Source organism: Berghia stephanieae, chromosome 3 (assembly GCF_034508935.2).
Source record: "Berghia stephanieae isolate SIO BIC M18660-M18661 chromosome 3, UCSD_Bste_1.3, whole genome shotgun sequence".
NCBI lineage: Eukaryota > Metazoa > Mollusca > Gastropoda > Nudibranchia > Aeolidiidae > Berghia > Berghia stephanieae.
The window spans coordinates 66,558,322-66,564,457 of record NC_088362.1 but is presented as its reverse complement, the minus strand read 5'-3'; the positions used below and the strand labels follow the sequence as shown (position 1 = coordinate 66,564,457).

At 35.7% G+C, this 6,136-nt stretch overlaps 1 protein-coding gene across 1 annotated transcript in view; it reads left to right on the top strand.

The window, feature by feature from the left end:
• The first annotated feature begins 1,389 nt into the window (after positions 1-1,389).
• Positions 1,390-6,136, top strand: part of LOC144968245 (uncharacterized) — a 66,909-nt gene continuing 62,162 nt past the window's right edge. Inside the window, exon 1 of the mRNA XM_078906394.1 lies at positions 1,390-1,819. The gene's annotated coding sequence lies outside the window, so the exon portion shown is untranslated. The remainder of the gene's footprint in view (positions 1,820-6,136) is intronic.

The window sequence follows — 6,136 nt, the reverse complement described above, 5'->3', positions numbered from 1 at the left end:
TTTCGTAAGTGTTGTTACGATTCCAGGCTTCAGGCAGCTCACACCGCTCTCTAAGAAAGATTTCATGTTAAGGTTAAAATCATGGGTAGTCTTTCAACTTCTTTAAGTTAAAGCAAACCGAACTCATTTACAATCAATATCAAATAGAACAATGATGATATGCAAATATTACTTGTACATATATCAGAGTTTTGATTAACGTTTTATCCGACGCCAGTGGCCAAGTCGAACAGTGACCTGTATTTTACAAAACAAACAGGAGAATCTGAGCGTAGCCATTGTTAAATTATAGCCTGCCACTGACCAAAAATCGACTAGTCTTTGCCCACAAAAGAAAATAAATCCTGAGTTGTGAGTTCAACGAATGAAAGCACTTGTTTCCTTGTTTCCTCGAGTTCTACTAACGACAACTCTCACCGGAAGCTACACAAACTTAAAAATGACGTCAAACTATAAGTCTTAGAGGATTCTAGTGTCGGGCTATAGATAGTCAGAAGTTGACGTCACTCAGGTCTTTTATTAATGTTTTTTTTTTGCCATCCGCGTTTTTGAGTAATTCTCACTGAACTGTATTATCCAGACTATAAACGTCCATGGTTACACAGTTTTGTGTGTTGGTCAGTTATACTTCCGGATGGCAATGTTGTGAACTTCTTTACCAAGCGCATACTATCTATAAGTTAAAGATGACCATGATCTGAACGTGGTCATAATAAGTCGTAAGTGTGACGAAGATCACGAATATAATATGGCTCCACCGTTGTGTCTTTGGGTATAACACTTTATACTTCTTTTGTACCCCACTGAACTTTACTGTGAATAAATGCCATATTAAAATGCGGACATAGATATTGTGAGACGGTTAAATCGGAATGAGGTTCTAACAGGCGACGTGTATTGTATGGATGAAATGTGTTCTATGTGATCAGCCGGAGTTATAATTGTATTATAGAACATATTAAGCACATTCATAGTGTGAAATGCCCTATGTTAATGTGCATACTTTTTGTCTTTATCCGTGCATTATTTATTTCTAACGATTAAAAGCTTCTGGCACCCTTTATATGAGAAATCAGAACATACTTTATTAGAATTATTTCATATTAAAATAATAACAGAATTCAATTAATATAATAAATTCTGTAAGCTATAGTCAAACTCATTGAAATGTAGATTGGTTGTAATTAAACACACAACTTTTCTTTAAAAAATTACATTAACAACTAGTTTTTGTCGCCAAAAACACTCGATTATAGTAGCTTTACATCATTGGCTCTTCCCACCTTCAAACTTTCTTCTTTTGACGTGAACTCCTCCCACTCACCCTCCCCCACGCACGTGCATCAAGGCTGCTCATCTCATGTCTACTTCACTCACGAATACTAAACTAATATTTCGACCGTGCATTTTCTACTTGTTGGAAACAGCAGGGATCCCGTGAATCGCTTTGACGACCGCGGTTGTTTTCACGTTTTGATAGTGCTGGGAAATTTCAAACATTCCTTTAAAAAAAACGAAAGTAAAATGATGATGTTAGTTTTTACCGTCCCGTTATCATGAGTTGATTTAAGTGTGAGTAGATACTATTAAAGATAAGGGGTAAGTAAGAGGTAGCATTCTGACCGATTATAGCAACGAAACTCAACTGTTGACATTTTTAGGAATACAAAAGTGAATAAATATTTACTCTCTATTATGAACACAAAACAGTGTTTTTATTTAAATGCATAATGTATTATTATGACAGTTCATCAAATTGGATTATTGGTTTTAAATCGACAAAATAGTTTGCCAACACGAAACATCAATTTCATATAAGGTGAGTATTTAGAAATTGTCTGATGACATTATTAGAATAATCGCTATTTAGAACTCTGTGTTGTGGTATTCATTGAATTAGAAAATGGATAATAAATCAAGTCTATATATTTTTGGGAATAGGTCTTGAGATTTTAAACAGCTCACTGCCACACATTGGAAAAACATGAATTTGAAAATATGGCCAGAGAACTGTCCTTTAAATATCGATCGATTTAAATGGCCCTCATCTTGGCATAAAGTCTCAAACCTGGGACTTCGTGGAATGTTCCAAGGAAAACTAAATAAATGTTAGTGAAAGAGAAAACGATTGACAGATAGACAGATAGATAGATATGTTTGAGGGGAATTAGCTTGCTTCACATTGTAGAGTGCTGGACAGTTTTTTTTTTTTTTTGTTTTTTTTTGGGGGGGGGGGGGGGGGGGGGGGGGGGGGGTTGGAGCGCGAATTATTCAATATTTCCTCGTTTGTTTTCGCGGGTTCATCAGAGAGGAATGAATTGAGGGATAGATAGATAAAAGGTATATGATAGAGGGAGAGAGAGAGAGAGAGAGAGAGAGAGAGAGAGAGAGAGAGAGAGAGTGAGAGAAAAAAAGAGAGAGAGAAAGAGAGAGAGAGAGAGAGAGAGAGAGAGAGAAAGACAGAGAGAGAAAGACACACACAAACACACATACACACACACACACACAGAGAGAGAGAGAGAGAGAGAGAGAGAGAGAGAGAGAGAGAGAGAGGGGGGGGGGCGGTTAAAATATATTTTGTAATTCTAAATACACACGCGAATACTTCTTTGATAAGATAATCTCAACTCGACAAGAAGGTAATTCCGAGTCTTGCCCTGAGTCACAAGGTGTGAAAATTGGCGTCAAGAGAAGGTTGCTGTGGAGAATTTATAATGATTTATCTAGAAAGAAAGTATATTTGTGTGTTGTTGAATTTAATAAAATGTTTAAGACTTATCTATCTACTCGAGGCAGGCTGATTATTTTGGGATGATATTATTCTTGTAATTATCTCTGCTTTGTCTGGCACTGTTTCATTCCATTTTTTTCAAGATCTTTTTCTTGTACCAGTGCCTGCTCCTTACTTTATGACTTTTATATTTACACAAAGTGTCTTGTTTTATTATTATATGCTTTCTCTACATTATGAGGCTATGTAGTTTTGTGGTATGATACTCGCTTTCGGATCGGACGGTCCTGAGTTCGAGCCTCGCTCGGCGCATAGTTGAGTTCTTGGAAAAAGCTCCTTACTCATATTCGCTCACCCTACTCAGGTGTAAAATGAGTGCCTGGTCCTTAACAGCGTTCATTTGCATACAACTTGTAATATCGCTTAATAGGCGTCATGTCTCGTTCTACATGTTACGTCTTGCTGTTGGTCAGGGACATTTGTAAAGCGCTTTTAGTACGTTTGGTTGATATTGCGAGATATATTATATATATATATATATATATATATATATATATATATATACTAAAAATGGAAATGAAATGTCCCTTACCGCTTCAATCTTGTATTATCTCGGATTAAACGAGATGTCGAAAACTGAATATCCAGTTAAAACAATCTGCTTGGAATATTTTATTTACTCTTTATTTAGGAAATTGTGTTCATTCTTTCAGAAAGAAAAGAAAGATGAATTAGCAACATAATTATGACTTTAAATCTAATTTTAAACTTCTATAAAGGAGATAGTCTGAGCCCGATTCTGTTCACAATATACTTAGAACACGCTCTGAAAGAAGTTCGAAAAGTCATTCCAAAACCAACGACTCATATTGAGAATGCAATCCCTAGAGAAATCGCCTATGCAGATGATGTCGATTTTATTGGATCAACACCAGCAATATAGACATCATACAAAATACCCTCATGAAATATAACCTCCAAGTCAATGCCAATAAAACCGAATTTACAACAATATCGAGGAACAAAGAGGAATGGAAAAGAACAAAGAAAGTCGGCTCACTAATTGGAGACACAGAGGATGTACAAAGAAGAAAACAGCTATCAAACGCTGCACTCAGTAAACTCACCAATGTATGGATTAGAGGTGACAAAATAAAGAGAAAAACCAAACTGAAACTGTACCATGCTCTTGTAAAACGGTACTTCTGTATAACTGCGGCACTTGGGCGTTGACAAAATCCGAAGAAGAACATCTGGATGCCTTCCATCGCACACAGCTAAGAAGGGTACTGGACATCAAATACCCCAAAAAGATCTCAAATGAATCACTCTATAAGATCACAAAAGAAAGACCAATCTCCCTTGACATTTTACAACAACGATGGCAACTTTTCGGTCACATTCTACGCAGGGACAAAAACATACCAGCTAACCAAGCCATGTCGGGATACTTCCAAAAACACGGGAACCTTTTCAGAGGAAGACCGATCACAACACTCCCTGTGATCCTAAACAAAAACCTCACAACACTTGGACAAAGCATTAGTCTCATAACGGCAGGGGACCTTGAAAATCTGAGAACCCTAGCAGAGGACCGACAATATTGGAGACACCTCACACAGGAAATACTGGAAACAGCCAAGGCGACCCGATCTTTCGGTCGAGACGCGAAAGGCATCTAAGTCAAGTAAGTCAAGTCATAAATCAACCCTTCATAATACAGTTTTCAGGCGATAGGTCAGCATCGATGTGTACTTATCGACAGGTATGATAACCCGAATTGTTATGAGCTCATTGTTGTAATGGAAATGCTCTCAAACCAACGTAAATTTATGTCCTTTACATAAATGTTAGATTAATAAGATACATAACAATACATGAATTAGGCCTAAAGTGTGGCCTTTGGTGCCTGTCACAGTGATAAAAAAAACAATGGGCATTAGTAAGACATAAACGTACAGGATGTCAATTATAAAACAAACATGAATTACTCATCGAATTCAAACTTAAGGTGATCTAATTCCCTATCAACACAGTTTTTAAAAACATTGACATTTCTCGCAGTTCTTGAAGAGCCATGGAGAGAGTTCAATAACTAAGCTCCTGAAAATTAAAGAGTGGGCACGTATTGAGGTCTTTAAAGATTATGAAGACCCCACCTCTTGTTGACTTTTGTATATATATATATATATATTATATATATATATATATATATATATATATATATTATACATACATATTATGCAACTATATGGTAACATACACTTTAAAAAAAGCGCACACACATATATACTGAGAAACACACACACACACACACACACACACACAAACACAAACACCCATTAACTTTTATCTACAACAAACTTACTGCGTGTTACGCAAATACAAAATAATTTTTCTCCCGAGAGAAATAAGATAAGAATTCTACTTGGATTTTATCGAAATATAATTACGTAAATTTTATCTATGTCAATACTTATCTTACATAATTATATCTTTTATCTTCAGTTTCATCTTTTTCTGCAATTTTTGACAACCATGACAACACTCGACTGACGGACAATGACAAAACACATTTTTTCCTCATATTGACTATTGGAAGTTTCCCCACTTCATAATGATTATTATATTAGAGGATTACCATAACCCTGAACTTGACAAAACAGATCAAACCTGGAAGTTCAAAGATAATAAGGCTGACAATTTTTTATAATGTATTTCCACAGAATTACCATGCTCAATACGCTTCACAATGTTTATTGTGTTCCCCCAGCAGGACAAATGGAACCGTAATTCCATTTCAAACAGTACCAATCGCCTGTCAGGCATCCCTTTAGACTAACACTCTTACACACACAATATCCGTTTCTGCCGATGATCTTAATCTCATTTAAACCTGAGTCGAGTTGGGTAATGTGTGTTGTGTGCCTTACACAAGGACAAAACAATTTTTCCACGATTAATGTTACTAATCCGGCCACAAGTTTGACTTTTTAAATACAACTTTATGGCTATTTTATCTTTCAGTACATGAAGTAAAAATTTTCAGAGATGTAAAAAGCTGTTTTGCCGGTTTACGACAAGGCAGGTTTTACAATCAGACATGCTACGAAAACACAGACACTGGATCATTTTACATAATATTTATTTTGAATTACAAAATCTTAAAATTGAAATTGGTTTTGACATCTCAAGAATTAAAACGAAGTAAAAGACTCGAGAAAACGTAGAATATTAAAATGAGAAATCCTCAATTGGCAAGTTTTAGGTGGCACTTTTGATTACTTAAAATATCATTATTTACTTTTAGTTTTATTTCGCTGGAGTCATTGTGTTGGCAAGGATTAGATAATTGCTTTTTTTTAAAGATATGGGGTTTCAATGACTTAGTTGGTAAAGCACTCA